The sequence below is a fragment of the Macrobrachium rosenbergii genome, chromosome 16 (assembly GCF_040412425.1).
Source record: "Macrobrachium rosenbergii isolate ZJJX-2024 chromosome 16, ASM4041242v1, whole genome shotgun sequence".
Classification (NCBI taxonomy): domain Eukaryota; kingdom Metazoa; phylum Arthropoda; class Malacostraca; order Decapoda; family Palaemonidae; genus Macrobrachium; species Macrobrachium rosenbergii.
In genome coordinates, this window is record NC_089756.1 from 24,408,018 (window position 1) to 24,425,517 (window position 17,500).

Here is a 17,500-nt window from a genome sequence, read left to right on the forward strand (position 1 = left end):
AAAACCCAACCTTCCTATTCACTTATCTGAAGTGTTTTGTCGGTTGTAATTGATATATTCTTCAAGAAACTGCATAAAACAAATACAAGGAAATTGGAGACTCCCCTTTGTTGCTCATTTTGAATAAAGTTTAAATAGATCAACTAGCGTCGACAGTAGAATATTTTCTCATACATCTCTAATGAATGAATTTTGATAGTAGCCGATCGGGACTACAAAGTCTACCCCAAAAGCCAAATCAAAGTCCGTCAAAAAGAAGGCATCACGGCAACCCCATATAAAAAATGGGAACAAGCTAGGAAGAAGAAGATACTATTCTAAGAAATAGTAACTGAAACAAGACTCGATCATACCTTGTCAGTTTCATTTGAGGCCTGGATAGATTACAGAGAAGTAAATAAGATAGTTATGATGCACAGGGCAAATTATATAATTACATATATATATATATATATATATATATATATATATCCTATATATATATATATATATATATATAATATACTATATATATATATATATACATATATATATATATATATATATATATATATATGTGTGTGTGTGTGTGTGTGTATAGATATATAAGTGAAATTATCTAAAATTAGTCTAATATGGTGCATAAAGCCTCAAAATATGTAAGAAAATATACTAAAAAAAATATTACCTGGACAAACTCAGATTTTTGCAGCAGTTTTCTTTACGCGTCCGACGCACGGTAACTGATGCGACTGCACAACCTGAAACGAGTTCTTCTCAATTTTAGACTAATAATACCTCTGCACTTTACGATGAGAAGAACGTCTTATGGAGGAGATCAAATTAATATTGTGAAATCCAACTCAGTGAACACTTCTACAAAAAGAATTGCCAACATTCTTCAGAAAATGAAGAAACCGATGGTATATGGTTATCGGGAGAAGGGAGACGATATTTATGTAGTAATAAACTAGTGGGCTTGAGTTTATGAACTGCATTTTTTTAGGAGAACAGACTAACCTGTAAGAGACTCGAAGAGGAAGAATAAATAAGGCAGACGGTGAGTCTCTCTCTCTCTCTCTCTCTCTCTCTCTCTCTCTCTCTCTCTTTCGGTAATGAGAGTATCAATAATTTTTCTTAATCCCAAAATTATCTTCCTTCTGCCATTGGTTTGTTCACCCACTTACGATCAACTTTCCATGCTGCTTATAACATCTAAAACTCACGGAAAGCAGGTATATGCTGTATCTGCTTACATATTGTATATCTGCTTATATACTGTATCTACTTATATACATTATGAGTGTGTACATTCTGTAAGCTCTGTGCAGAGTGGCAAGGAACTTACAGAATGTTATGATACATAATAGTATTATGTAAATCGTGAAATACTACTCCGATTTAGCGTTGAAAATTAAATAATTACATTAAAAACAAGATCTGATGCAAATTTCCGGTTGACCCTACTAGCCAAATAAATAAAACCATTTATGAAAGGAAACTTCTACATATTTGAAGAAATAGTGGGATAAACACAAAGAGCCCCTGCAAGAAATAATGACTTTAGCATGCAAGAAATAAACTCAGGCGTCGAAGAATAATTTCATAGAGTAGTTACAAATAATAAGCAACTTTCTTTATCTCTAAAGTTTGGAGAACTCCGTAAACACCAATTATGTCGAAGGAGTTGGACTGAGGATAAATGTTCACCCACGCCTGTTGGCCAGTCTATCTACACGATATCTCAAGACATTAGTGATGGTTTTTCATTTAATTCTGTAAAGGGATGAACTATGGGCTAAAAACTAACCGATCAGAATATGTGATAAATTCAGATCTGGCTATGAATGCATAATTTTTTAGTGGGATAGTTGGTGGAGGTATGCGCTGTGAGTGCTTTCTAACTTAGAAAGGGCTCTACACCTTTTATGTACTATTGTTCATTGAAAGATCTCCGTGAGAATGCCTACACACTTACTTATCAGTACACTCATACATATTTATAAGTAAACTAGGATGAACTAAGGTAGATACATGACGACACAGCTCAACTAAGAAAAAGTGTACCATGCTAAGGCTAATAATTTCACACGCACGCACGCGCACGCATATATATACATACATAAATACATACATACATACATACATACATACATACATACATACATACATACATACATATATATATATATATATATATATATATATATATATATATATATATATATATATATGTATATATATTATGTGCATACGAGCTTTCATCACATTACAATGAAGATTCTTGACCAGGGCGATCTCGTCCCCACCAGTCTGAAATTAATTGCTTGAGAACGATAACTATGCAACGTGCCATTATAGAGTAATATATCAGTTTTTACCTGTATTTATGTGGTATTTGATACATACTAACGTTTGCATATTTTATCGCTGACATGCACTTAAATGCGTTTTCCCCTGCTTACATGCGCGGGATTTTTTTTTTTTTTTTTTAGTCGTGGCATACCAAGATGTTGGTGAAGGTCAGGGAGAGGGCAATTTACGATGAAGTGGGTGGGGCATGGGCACGAATGCCCAAAAGATGCCGAATTAACAACCACCCTAAACACAGCAGACTGCTTTATATATTCATAGCTTGCTTGTAATTTTATAAACTTGTCCTTAGTTATTGCTTAAAGGTTATAGGCATTGCTAAATAGTAGGTTATCTTTGCTTACATTTAAAGACATTTCTTCCCCGACACTGAAGATGCCAAAATAAGGAGGGGAAGATATATAGCTTCTATTTGAGGAGAGTAGCTCTTGTTACAAAACCAAATGCCAGTTAAGTAGTTACTTCCCCAACATTCTGCAGAATTCATGCGATAAATATATACTTTAAAAATCTAAACACACATCTGAAGGCCACTGGATGCATTGCTGTATTTTCTGGGAAAACGACCTTTCAAATTTCTTCTCAGGGCATGACGCAAAACTAATGAAATTACAAGGAAAATGAAGTGAAGCCTCTCTCTATGAGACTGATAACACAAATGATGCCGCATGGAAATTTAAGTCTCAACAATCTGCCAAAGATCAATAGAATCCATTTAGAATCTTAAGAGTCCTTTACACGTACGGACTGATCCACATCCCTACTATTATCTAAGACGTATATGGAGAAAACAGTTCGTATATATGGTAACACTTGCAAAGCGATGGGCGTATAACACACACACACACACACACAAAGAGAGAGAAAAAGTTACGTATATATAATTTTACCAGACCACTGGGCTGATTAACAGCTCTCCTAGGGCTGGTCTAAGATGAACTTATTTTTACGTGGCTAAAGAACCAATTGGTTACCTAGCAACTGGGACCTACAACTTACTGTGGAATCCGAACCACATTATACCGAGAAATGAATTTCTATCACCAAAAATAAATTCCTCTAATCCTTCATTAGCCGGCCGGAGACTCGAACTCGGGCCTAGCGAGTGCTAGGCGACAACTCTACCGACTTGCCTAACGGAGAACTACGAAGAGAGAGAGAGAGAGAGAGAGAGAGAGAGAGAGAGAGAGAGAGAGAAAATTATTACTTTGTTTGTCTTAATCAACAGTCAGACTAGATATACGCACCGCATGAACATCTTGCAAGAAGAACATCCTCTTTGAGAATGACAACCAAAAACTGCTACAAGGGTCTGGGCCACGAAACGGACCCACCACCAGCGGGGTGTTTGACGTCCGCCTAGTAAGTAAGAGTTCTTAAGACTAGCGGACCTCGTCAAAGCACAGTGAACGAAGTACAATAATTCTCTCCATTAGCTACTGAACTACAGCGGCACATTTCAAACTCCTAATTTAGAGATCCATTTGGCACATTTCAAACTCCTAATTTAGAGATCCATTTGGCACATTTCAAACTCCTAATTTAGAGATCCATTTGGCACATTTCAAACTCCTAATTTAGAGATCAGTTTGATGTTGCGCTCTCATCATGATAATAAACCTGGCCGTGTTTGATAATACGAAGCGATATACTTCAGGCCAGTCACAGAAAGCGTCAGCAGCAGCCATTGTGTTAGAAAGATACGCGCTAGAACTAATCATTACGTCTCTCTACCTGTTCCTACAAAGCTGCTCCACGTTTTCTTCTCTTTCCTTCTTCTTCTTCTTCTTCTTCTTCTTCTTCTTCTTCTTCTAAGCCGTTACTAATGGAGAGTCTAAAGGTCGGGTTATGAAGTCATCTCTTGCACAATGGCCTTGCAACGTCCCGTTTCTTGCAGAGTCATGAGTCGATTGTCCCTTCATATTCAGCGTAATGAACCATATAATGCCGTCTTAAAAGGCACGAGGAGAGTTGTTGGTATACATAACACGCCATGAAAGAAACTGGTCGAAAAAAAGGAGCAAAAATGTCTTCTCTCCTGTCGGATGCTTTTGTTTCCCAAAGACAAAAGGGTTTCTAATGAAAACCATTTCTTGGAAAGACAAATAGTCCCCTGTGCAAAGAAAATGGCGTGGCTTGGACAAAACGACCCTTGGCGTCTTGGAAAATAGTCATTTTCCTAATTACACACAGGCTGCAACAAACGACTTTGCTGTTGACAAACAGGCAGTTTCGCCGTGCGCTTGGGCACGTATTTAAGTTCCCGTGCGAACGCAACTACCCTGCGGCTAGGCCCGGCAGTGTGGCTAAATTCTGAAAGAAAGCACGTTGGATACAAAGCTTGGAGGCATGTACTGTACGTAACCTTGGCAACTAAGAAAAGTCAGAAAATTTCTCGTTGAATTACAAAATAATGCGAAACTTAATAGAAACATACATTTTTTTTATCAATCTTCAATATCAATTACTATTTCTTTTAAGAAAACAAATAAAAATATCTGCGACAACTGACAATTCTAAATGATTAATTAAATAGGAAGAACAAAAAGTTACAAACAACGCAATAGGACGCTCCCTCCACGGAGCCGCAAATTATAGCAAATATTACTACACCAAAGAACCTTAAATGAAAACCCTTCAGTCATTCTTACTGAATTCGGTTCCATGTGAAGGCCAGTGGAACTGGCAACGATATGTTTCTACCTTGCCCAGACCATAAGAAAACAGTAAACAAGTAAAAAATGCGCCTCAGTTTCTTCGGCGTAGTCGAGTTTTCTGTACAGCGTATAATCAAGGCCACCGAAAATAGATCTATCTTTTGGTGGTCTTGGTATAAGGCTGTATGAGCCGTGGTCCATGAAACTTTAACCTATATCGTTGCCAGAAGCACGATTATGCTAACTTTAACCTTAAATGAAATAAGTACTACTGAGGCTAGAGGGCTGCAACTTGTTATGTCTGATGATTGGAGGGTGGATGACCAACACTCCAATTTGTAGCCCTCTAGCCTCGGTAGTTTTTAAGATCTGAGGGCGGACAGAAAAAAGTGCGGACGGAGAGACAAAGCCGCCACAATAGTTTTCTTTTACAGAAAACTAAAAGGAGGGGAGGAGAATAAGCGGAGGGTTGGAGGAACCCTTAAGCACGAACGAATAGATATCAGAGCCTATTAAAAGAGTTCCAAACCTTGGAATGCGTGTAATGATTCTTGTAGTCCACTGGATGAACATCTCACGCAGGTGTGCAGTTTAAACACCAAGCATGATTTTCGAGGGTGCCTAATGAACGTTCCGATAGATTCATTTATTGTTCTGTTTCTCTAAGCAATAATCAGGGCATGGCGCTAGCTATCCCAACACAAACAGAAGAAAAAAAAAGCTTGCAGGGAACCGGAAGGCTAATACTCTAAAGCAATATCCCTTCAGATAAATGATGCTTGTAAATATAAAATAAATAAATAAATAAATAATATATATACATATATATATGTGAGAATAAACAGTGTATGTATACATATATAATCCATATATATTATATATATATATATATATATATATATATATATATATATATATATATATATATATATATATATATATATATATATATATGATTTTAACAATACTTATGTAATGTTGATACCTCGTCTCCACAGGAAATCTTTATTTTTATGAACAACTTCTTTGACAAAAAACATAAACCAAACCAACTTCTCAGGAATGCAGAACGCAGAAAGATCCAGTTAAAATGACAAATTGCACATTGTTCACAGGTGCCCGTGCCCTTGACAAGTTAGGTGACGTATGCTAGTGGGCATTTCCTCTCTTTTTACGAAAACAAATACTGCATTGTTATTCTAGAGTTGAGAGCCGAGCGACCAGAATAGGTTAAGAAACATTTCCTGTTATACGGAGGATAGCTGATCGTTTTCCCCGAAAGCATAACACCGACTTCAGTGTTACAACACTTGAACGAAGAATATCCCCTGGAATACAATGAATATATGACACAAAATCAAAAGCACCCTACACATAAAAAATAAATTTCACGCACCATCCACAATTGCTTCAAGTTTCCTGACATATATCAATGTTTATTTATTTACATACTTGTCTACTTGTTTACTTATATATATTTATTTGCTTGTTGATTCGTCTCTATTCATGTACAAGAGAACCAGTCCCGTTAGAAACGATGGCAACATTTAAGTAATTTTGCTATTACATCAAAGTTGTATTATATTACGCACATTATGTTAAGCTGCATTTCCTCACGTAAGGTTCAGTGATAGCTGAACATGGAGTACATTACTCGTATACCATCGGTGTTACACACTTGAAAAAAAAACCAACATATGGACACATTTCATCTCAATAGTAAGGTTATTTTTTCAGTTATCTTCTCCATGAATTTCTCTTTTCTATTATCCAGCTGGTCCCTTAATCCAGCGGTACGTTGCTTTAGAAGTGAATAGCTTTTCTGACTTGCTGAACAGGAACTTTTGCACATCTTGCATATTGATAAGGTTATAATAATGAAAAAGAGGAGCAAATGAACAAAAAAAATTCTTTGTCGTGGAAAATCTCTCAACTCTCTGGTTATAATAATAAAAAAATATTTCAATCATATCCCCGATTTACGAGAAGCCTCAGGTACCTCTGAATAAAGCAATTAATTTCGCGAAATCAGAATTCTTAACGAAACATTCAAATGGCCGGATTAACATGCAACGGCACGGACGGGTCGTCATAAATCATTTATTGGGAAATGTTGCAAGGACCTGGCGTTGCAGGGGATTATTTATGGCACCCTAATGGGTCTTCAATGATGCACACCCTTGCACCCACCAATTTCTTCGTCTAATAAAAGAAAAAAATTCGATATTCATCACGCAATTTTTTCTTTTTATCTTAAGGTATCACAGGTTTCTTTTCCTCTGGAATGTTTATGGTTTTTTCAGTTGTAAACACCTTTTTATTAGTTTTCTGTAAAAAAGAACTATTGAGATGGCTTTGTCTGTCCATCCGCACTTTTTCTGTCCACCCTCAGATCTTCAAAATTGCTGGGGCTAGAGGGCTGCAAATTGGTATGTTGATCATCCGCCCTCCAATCATCAAACATACCAAACTGCAGCCCTCTGGCATTAGTTGTTTTTATTTTATTTAAGGTTAAAGTCAGCCATGATCGTGAGTCTGGCAACGATATAGGACAGGCCACCACCAGGCTGTTGCTGAAAGTTCCATGGACCGCGGCCCATACAGCATTATACGCTGTACAGAAAACTCGACTGCGCCGAAGAAACTTCGGCTCATTTTTTCCTTGTTTTTGTGAGGTTCTGATGTTATTATCACAAGGTATCAGTAATTTCTTCGAGGGAGTTCCGTCTATTTGTTGTGAGTTGTCGAAAATTTTTTTTGCCTTTGAGCCGTAGATGCTTTTATTGCAACCGTGATTTATCTTCTTGGGGATTTCTCATTAATCTTCAATGGTCTGAACAAAATTTTTTCTCAGAGATTCTGATTTCATTATACGAGATATTCATCAGCTTTATTTTCGGTTAGTTTTCTGTTTATATTTTTGTTGTGTATGAGTTTTCTTTTAGTGTTAATATTCAAAAACAGAAAAGCCTCTCCTTATAAGTTAGTTATTCATTATCAGATAAGTTATTATTAATTTTTATGCATTCAGCTCCAGTCTTATCTTTGTCCTTTTTTATTTTGTGGAATGTATGTCAAGTACATATCATCATACTATTATCAAATTACTCTGTCCTTATACACATCCACACACACATTATATATATATAAATATATATATATATATATATATATATATATATATATATACAGTATATATATATAGCTTACGTATAATATACATACACACACATATATATACATATATATTTATATAAATACTTATATAAAATGTGTCTTGTTTGAGAGAGAGAGAGAGAGAGAGAGAGAGAGAGAGAGAGAGAGAGAGAGAGCGTGCGTGCACTGATAAGCACACCTAAACGTACAGAAGTATGTTGAGCGCTCCAGTCGTTACAAAGAATGCAGGAGCAAGCAAATGACAGACCAATGCATCTCCTTTAGCAACAACTTAATGGAGTTGGGTCGCTAATGGCTTTGCCCGAGTGCCATTGCTTTGATGACCCACCCCTGTGCCTGCCAGGGATGTGGCGAATCACTGGCCTTTTACGGATGGGTGAACCGATTATTATTATTATTATTATTATTATTATTATTATTATTATTATTATTATTATTATTATTATTATTATTATTATTAGAAATCGTGGCCTAGAGGTTATGATATCCCCTCACTATGAAGGGCTTAAAAGTCCGATTCCAGAGTGAACCGGAGTGCTTAATACAAACTATAGTGAAGTCTCATTTGCATGAGTAAACCATACGGCAAGCAACCTTATTCCTAAATACTTTTTGAAAACGCGAAGGTCAACCCCTAGATAGAACACGCATCAACAGGACTCGGGCAACAGAAGGTCTGGGTCTTCCAACTCTTCAGGTGCCCACAGGATCCCCTGACGCTATCACGTACTATTCTCCCTGGGGTTGTGCAACTATTTCTATCATTACATTGATGACACAGCTGAGAATAGCTTTAACAATGCGCTAATGGTAATAAAAAGAACAAATCATTATTATTATTGTACAGGAGATTCTTTATAAACCCGTTTCACTGTAAAAGATTACATCAACAGAGTTGATTTGACACTTCACTTTCTCTATTTGTCTTATCATTTCTTGTTCGGTGAAACATAAACCGCACATGGGTTGGGACATTTATTTTGTCGATATCCTCTGTACATGTAGGTCAACTCTCGCATGATTTATGTTTCACAGAAAAAGGGAATAACAAAACAAACAGACAAGTGAAACATCGTATCTATCTACTCGGCTGCTGCAGCCATCTCTTTCTTTGAAACGTATATTTATTATCATTATTGTAGTTTCTGATCAAATATATAAATATTTAAAACAACCTAATAAAAGTATGAAAGAAAATGAACTCAGTGGTGGCTTACCATGAGAGTCCAGAAAAATTTATCTTTTTCTAAAAATTAGTAGAATAATTTTGGGAGAAAGTAAATGATATTTTCATAAACAAATAAATGACCGTGTTATAATAACTATCGACTGCAACACAAGCACACCTGTTACATTAATAAACATTCACCTGCAGTTGCGAACGAGAGAGAGAGAGAAGAAAGAGAGAAGCAGAGCTCTATAAAAGTAAGAATTCCGGTACCGCCCTTTCCAAGTAGTGTTACCTAACACAATCCCTTCCGAAGTGCACAAACTATTTCATCTCAAGAACGCCCTGAATACGAACTGGCCCTGTATTGCAAATCGCTGGGATTGGCGATGATGTTTTGCTTACGGAAAACTAATGACAAACCACTACCACTAAAGCTTATACACTCGCACCGATGTTAAGACCGAGAAAAAGAGGACGGCCTGTCCCAAGCTTGGATGAAAGAGGACGTTGGGCCCAGAACAGGATAAAAGAGGCGGGTGGCTCCAAACCTGGGAAAATCTGAGGGTGGATGCACAACGTGGATAAAAGAGGAGGGGTCGATCCCAAGATGAGTGCAGAAGAGAAGGCCTGTCCCATCTCCGAATGAAGGTGGAGATCAAGCCCTAATCGGTATAAATGAGGAGAATAGATTCCAAACCCGGGTAGAGATGGAGGTGGGCACCAAGCTTGGATGGAAGAAGAGGGTCGGTCCCCGGATAAGAGAGGAGCGTTTAAGGCAAAACTATCACCTCTGGTTTGCAAAATACCTCGTATTACTTTGACTTTAGGCAAAACACAGCAGCCCAGTACAAGAGGCAACGGGCTTTTGTGAGGCATGAATGCCAACAGTGTAAGAGAGAGAAGAGAATAATGACAGAGACTAGACAATAATTTTAATACGGCAAATCTACAATAATTTACAAATGATTAAAGTCGCCCAAGAAAGAGCCTTGAAGGACGCCCAGGAGAATCATACTTAGGACCTCCGAATTTGCCAGGAATCTCTAATGGGAGATATTCAACAAACTCCTTAGAGGAACAGGATGCTCCGACGCATATCAAGGAGGAGAAAAAGCATCCTACAGGCAATACTAAATGCTTCTTGAATATTTTCGTGGTTGGTTGCTATGGAAACGTTTCTATTTTTGTTGTTGTTTAGATAAAAAAAAAATCTGCTGTTACATAAAGGGGAGGTGTATATATATTCATGGTCTTACATGAGCTTTCCCCCTCTTCGGCCAAGATTTCCGGAGTTAATCATCTTAATGGAATTATGGATTCTTCATCAATACTTCCTCTACGTATTTAAGGTGCATCTGAAAGCGTATTATTACTATCATTATTTTACTGGAATTGTCAAATGACTCCTGCGTGACAGTGTAGATAAGATATGGCCGAAAGGCGAAAAGTTTACGCTCCAATAAAAAAACATAACACACGAAGAGTGAGAAAGAGAGAATCTCCCGCTCTTAAGACATTCAAATAAACATTTCCATCAGTAGCACACTGGAATCCAAGATGTTTAATCCGTGATCGAATAACGAACCGGCATGTGATACAAAAATTTCTGATGCCATTGTTGAATAGAGGAGCCGAATTTCAAACCATTTGTTGATAGCTAGTTAGCAAGATAAAAAAAAAGGGGGACTCTCTCCATCTGCCTATCGGCCTCTTACCATGGAACGGAAAGCCAAAAAGTATTAAATGTGTTTCTTTCTCTCCTCCTTCCTCTCTATCTACTGCCTCACCTCCTCTTTCTTATCTTTCTCCCTCTATTCCTCCCTATCTTCCTTCCCTTCCTGCTATCCAGGTGGCAATTCAAATTCCAGAGCCCCACACCTGCCGTCCATGCAGTCACCTTGAGGAATAGAGGAGCCTGGAATCCCTGCTCCTCCTTATCTCGCACCCCTGTGGATCACCACACTGGATAAGCGACAGAGGGAGGCCATGGGTCCTAACTAATGGGTTTAGGGTGTAAAAGGAGGAAAACAAAAGTGAAACTTAAGTGCTTTCATTTAATAATTTATGTACATATATACATACACTGCATTTACATACATATACATGCATATATATATACACAACATACATACATATATATATATATATATATATATATATATATATATATATATATATATATATATATATATATATATATATATATATATATATATATATATATATATAGAGAGAGAGAGAGAGAGAGAGAGAGAGAGAGAGAGAGAGAGAGAGAGAGAGATAATATATACAATATATATATAAATATGTATGTATGTATATGTATATGCTTTGTTTTAAATGAGTAGGCTATACATCACCCACAGACACAGTGTTAACAGGTGATATGGGAAGAAAGTTTAGGATAATTAAACGATAGTCTAATCTCTACTCTTGAAAGTCTGTTTATGTGCGCACTTTTATGTGTGCCAAGGGTACGCGATATTCATGTATACTGACTTTTTATCTAAGAAAAAGTACGCCTAAAAGCCGTAGCCGAACCTCATCTTTAATTCTGTACTTATACGCTGTAAAGTAGATGATTCCCTACTACTTATAAACCTCACACACCATGAAGCCCTAATCCCTTCCTTGGTGCATGTTTCTAAATCTTTTTTAAACTTGTACGCAAACAAGTCCTCGTTTACTTCTCACGTCATAACAGCAATCATTTGATAAAACTACGAAGAAATTAAGCTCGTACTCACTGGACAAACGTAATGTTTGATCTCCACCTAACTCTTAACAACATGCGTCTGTTAATAAAAGTTAAGAAAAAAGTAAGCAAATAAAAGACTTGTAGTGAATAACTCTGAATAGAACTAATTGGGAAAAAAAGATACTAAAAAAAAATTAACACTTTCGAAAGAATGAGTGAGTTAATTTGACTTTGCTAATCAATATTTTCTATTAAGGTTTTCGAGAATCCCTTACTAGTTGATACTCCTCCAAAAACTCGTTTTTTTTTTTTTTTTTTTTTTTGTACCTAATGTGCCGGGGTTCGATAGTTCGACAAGGGAATTAGACTATCAGTGCTATCGGAATTCATTTGAACATTGTTAATTTCAACAGCAAAGAATAAAAAACACTCCAGTAGGTGTTAATCATTTAAAAAGGGCTTATGAGTAAACTTTCTCCCAAGCTTCCTATAGAGTTATGGAAAACACGCATAAAGGTGTATTTCGTTTATTTAGAAAAAAATAATAATAAAATTGTTCTGTGTAGTTCCCGACTCTAAAGAGTTAGGGAAATTCAACGCTGTAATAGTAAGTGATCTTCCAGAAAATGTTTCTTTAATACTGCGATGCAGAGAGAGAGAGAGAGAGAGAGAGAGAGAGATGGGCTCTGATAACCACTACACAGAAAGGATTCTAGCATTTAATAAATATCATCCTAACCTACCTGCTGCTGGCATTACAAATGTAAATACTGTAGATATCTTGAGAACTATTCAATCTACCTAATACCAGAGAGAGAGAGAGAGAGAGAGAGAGAGAGAGAGAGAGAGAATTCATGGCTCACATACATTACAATAAAAGAATGTAATTAACAGTTCTTAACCAAAATTACTATTTCTCAGTCTGAAGGTTATCTTTGAATTCGTACAAAAATGTCGAACAAAATATCAGAAAGGACAAAATATCACTTTGCTTACCAAAATCCCTGATGCAACCTTCCTCCAATATTATACACGATCATGTGCTTCAGGATGTCTTTAGGACAAGAGAGTGTAAATTAAGATCACTTTGAAAGGACTGGCCCGAAAAGTAAAATATTTCTTCAGTACCCCAGGCTATGCGTTAATAGGATTCTTACCACTGGAAAAAGATTAATAGTATCTATATTCATGTCGGTTCAAGTCCCGGATCAAAATGAAGTGTTGAGCGGAATGCTAACGCCCCTACCTTATTAAAGAATAAATCTTTCTTGAAACCTACAACAGTCCTTGTAGGGGTTTCATGCGAGTGACAACGGGTCAAAATAAGGCCTGAGACCAACTGTAATTGTCGCTGCGCCTGAGAAGGATTCCTAACATTGAACACAAGAGCTTCGTTATTCTCATACCATGTCTCTAAAGTCATAAAAACCTAACTCATTCAGACACCTGACTTTACTAGGAACGGAATTCACGCTCCAACATTTAAGAATGGATTTACACTTTTATTTTTAAAGAAAACTGGAGTTGGAGCAAAATTTTTGAGCCACCCACCTCAGGCTTCTTGTATGTTAAAAATTCATATTTCCCATTTTTTTTTTTTTTATGACATGCCGAGCCATCTATCCATTACATTCGGATAATCTACCGTTCTTTCTCTCTTCTACTGCGCATTCAGATTTTTTTCATTTATCAATATCACATAATTTGCCTTATTCTCCAGATTATTATTTTCTTACTTACTTTCTCTTTTTTATTGCTTAATATAACATTTCCTCATTCATGACAGTTCCTTAATGCACCGTTAAATGCCGAAGTATTTTACATTTTTTTTATTAAATCCCGACGTATTTTACAAATTTTTTTTATTAAATTCCGACGTATTTTACATTTTTTTTATTAAATCCCGACGTATTTTACATTTTTTAAATCCCGACGTATTTTACATTTTTTTAAACCCGACGTATTTTACATGTTTTTTTATTAAATCCCGACGTATTTTACATTTTTTTTTATTAAATCCGACGTATTTTACATTTTTTTTATTAAATCCCGACGCATTTCAAAGTTCTTCTTCTCAAGTTAGCATTTCTTAAAGATAAATTGTCTTCCATCAGAAAAGCTCAGTCCATCGTCTATTCACAACGGATTTCATTTTCTCTTGAATCGCTGATTAGGTCAGCATTACTATCCATCATAATATCTTAGTCCATTATCCATTCAAGACGTATTTTCTTTCTTTTTTGTTTTTTCTACCGACTAATAGGTTAATATTTTAATCCACCTGAACAGCTCCGTCCATCGTCTTTACGAGAACTACGGCATTCGTATTCCTTGTTCGCAACGCCTATGACGTCCTCGCTTCGGAGGGAGATTTTTCTCGTACGTGCGTTAGATCACATTGCAAGGCGCGTGCGTCATTCAGAGATCTCTGACGTGAATAAATGAGAGGTAAACTGGAGGTTTTTTGAGTGAAATATATCCATAGACAAATTGGCATTTATGCTGTTCTAAGGCAATGGGGCCTGGCATGCGGCTGTAAAGATATTGTACATCAAAAGACGATCTGTTCAGATGTTTTGTTATGAATAAGTGCGAAGCAAACTGGGGGCTTTGTGAATGGAATATATCCATAGACAAATTGAACTCCTAATGTACGAAGGCAATGGGGACTGGCATGCGGCTGTAAAGATGTTGTACAACAAAAGACGATCTGTGCAGATGTTTTGTTATGAATAAATGCGAAGCAAACTGGGGGCTTTGTGAATGGAATATATCCATAGACAAATTGAACTCCTGATGTACGAAGGCAATGGGGACTGGTATGGGGCTGTGAAGATATTATACGACAAAAGACGATCTGTTCAGACGTTTTGTTATGAATAAATGCGAAGCAAACTGGGGATTTTGTGAATGGAATATGTCCATAAACAAATTGACCTTCCAGTCGTGCAAGGCAATGGGGACCGGCAAGTGGTTACAAAGTTATCTTTCGACAAAAGTCGATAATCTCAGATGCTTTGTTACAAAAAAAAAGCATGCCTCTCATTCTCTGTATCTCATTCTATCCATCTTTCTCTCTGACATTCGCATGCAAGCCTATACGGGCGCATACGACTGGCTGAGATTGCAGTCTCCTCCTTTATTAGATCGTAATCTCTGATGGTTTGAGAAGCATGCCAATCTCTCTCTCGCTCTCTCTGTGTATGGCACTCTCTCCTTTCTCTCTCTCTCTCTCTCTCTCTCTCTCTCTCTCTCTCTCTCTCTCTCTCTCTCTCTCACACACACACACACACTCCCACAAACACGCTCATCTGATTGGCTGATATTGCAAGTCATTTTAAGAGAGAATATCGTAATCTCGAGTACTTTTATATGAAATGCTTAGCTACTTACCAAGCTCTCTCTCTCTCTCTCTCTCTCTCTCTCTCTCTCTCTCTCTCTCTCTCTCTCTCTCTCTCTCTTTTTGATGCACACGCATGCATAAATTCACATGAACTCGCAAGCAGATATGACTGGCTGTGATTGTAAAGTCGTAATAGGATAGATTATAACCCTTGATTTCACAGCATGGGCGTCTCTTTCTTGTTCTCTTTCTCTCAAATACACACACGTGCGCTCATATGCACACACAGATTTCATGACATTATTTATTCCATTAAACATCTTTTAAAGGTACATGGGGGGTTGGAGGGTTGGCGTGGAATGAGAATGAGTAATGAAATTGAAAAAGTGATTCTTCCAATTTTGAACACTACCAGTTCTAATGTTGGGTTATCTTACATGTCAATAAATGTGGAAGACTCGATAGCTCTTACTATAAAACACTATATATATATATATACATATATATATATATATATATATATATATATATAATTGTATATATGTTGAGCACAAATAATTCATAAGTCCAACTGCGCCGACCAGGTTCGAACTTGGACCACTGAATTGGATACAGTGATAAACAATCGACTCTAACCACTCGGCCACGGGAAGATGAACTTATCAATCCTAATTCCCTTTGGGTGTAGGTGAACGCCAAAGTATTTTCAATTCGATATTACACGATACCTGTGGCTTAATAGTTAGGAATACAAAAAAAGTCACGCGTGTTTAAATGACAAAATTAATACATATACATACATACATACACACAAACTGAAGATTTATATATATATATATATATATATATATATATATATATATATATACATATATATATATATATATATATATATATATATATATATATATATATATATATATAAATTATATATATATATATATATATATATATATATATATATATATATATATATATATATATATATATATATATTTCAGTTTGTGCATGTTCATGAACAGTGAACCCTTACCTCAGAAATTTCAGCAGTCTTCTTGGAGCTTTAGAAAAGGAACAGAACTCTGAAAACGATCACGTGACTAGTCCTCAGGTACAAGGGACGGACTAAATTCGTACAATGGCTTGTTGGAATCCTCTTGGGAATCATATACCTCCTCTCCTCTGGACTCTGCAAAGACAGAGCTGACAATTAAGAACTAACTTAAACTGGGGAAAATATTATCTTTGTATTTCGCAAATCAACAGGACGGTTAGTGACGTCCCACCCAACTTTTCCGACGTGACAATGGTCAAAGAAGTTGCGTACCCTGAGAAGAATTCCGCATGTCCAAATTCGTTATCAGAACTTTCAAATAACTGTTTTATTTTAAAGAGTCAATTCTCGGTTTTCTGTGAATTAAGAGATTTTGAAATTCAACAGTCTATGAGGATAACGCAATCGAATGCTGGCTGGCCACTAAGAAGAAAAAGATCAGCGTAATATCAGAGGCTCAATTTGAGAGTGATTGATATACAGCAAAAAAAAAAACAAAAAAAAAAAAAAGACCCAGATTCGAGGAATAGATTATATTTCGCAGGCAGTTTCGAGACGTCACGTCTCCGTGGCAGCAAGCGTATAAGCCCTCTACGATTGTCAAATAACTACACGTATTCACCTGCACAGTACATACAAACATGATTGTTTCCATTTACAATAACACTATAAAATTAGTGGTGACTGAGTTCGTCTTATAAATGCCTAATTGAAAGTTGATTATTTTTTAACCCAATCATCTCACAGAAGCAAATATCATATAATTTCTATGGATAGATGAAAGTCTGTATGGTCTTATTTCCCACAGAAAAGACGGATCCAAAATTTGTTGCCCTTACACCTCTCAGAAACCATTCCGGTTCTCTCAAAAGTGAGGCCAGTGTCACGACCATTGTACTTTTATTATTATTATTATTATTATTATTATTATTATTATTATTATTATTATTATTATTATTATTATTATTATTATTATTATTATCTTCTACATTACGAAATGAAATAAAACAAAATTCAGTGTTTTTGCAGCTGGTATTTGCAAAGAATC

At 36.3% G+C, this 17,500-nt stretch overlaps 1 long non-coding RNA gene across 3 annotated transcripts in view; it reads right to left on the reverse strand.

Annotated features, from left to right (window-relative positions):
• LOC136847010 (uncharacterized) overlaps positions 1 to 17,500 on the reverse strand; it is a 426,772-nt gene that overhangs the window by 236,109 nt on the left and 173,163 nt on the right. For all 3 annotated transcript variants that reach the window (XR_010855575.1, XR_010855574.1, XR_010855573.1), the window contains one exon: positions 16,432 to 16,587. This is a non-coding gene — a long non-coding RNA (uncharacterized lncRNA). The remainder of the gene's footprint in view (positions 1 to 16,431; positions 16,588 to 17,500) is intronic.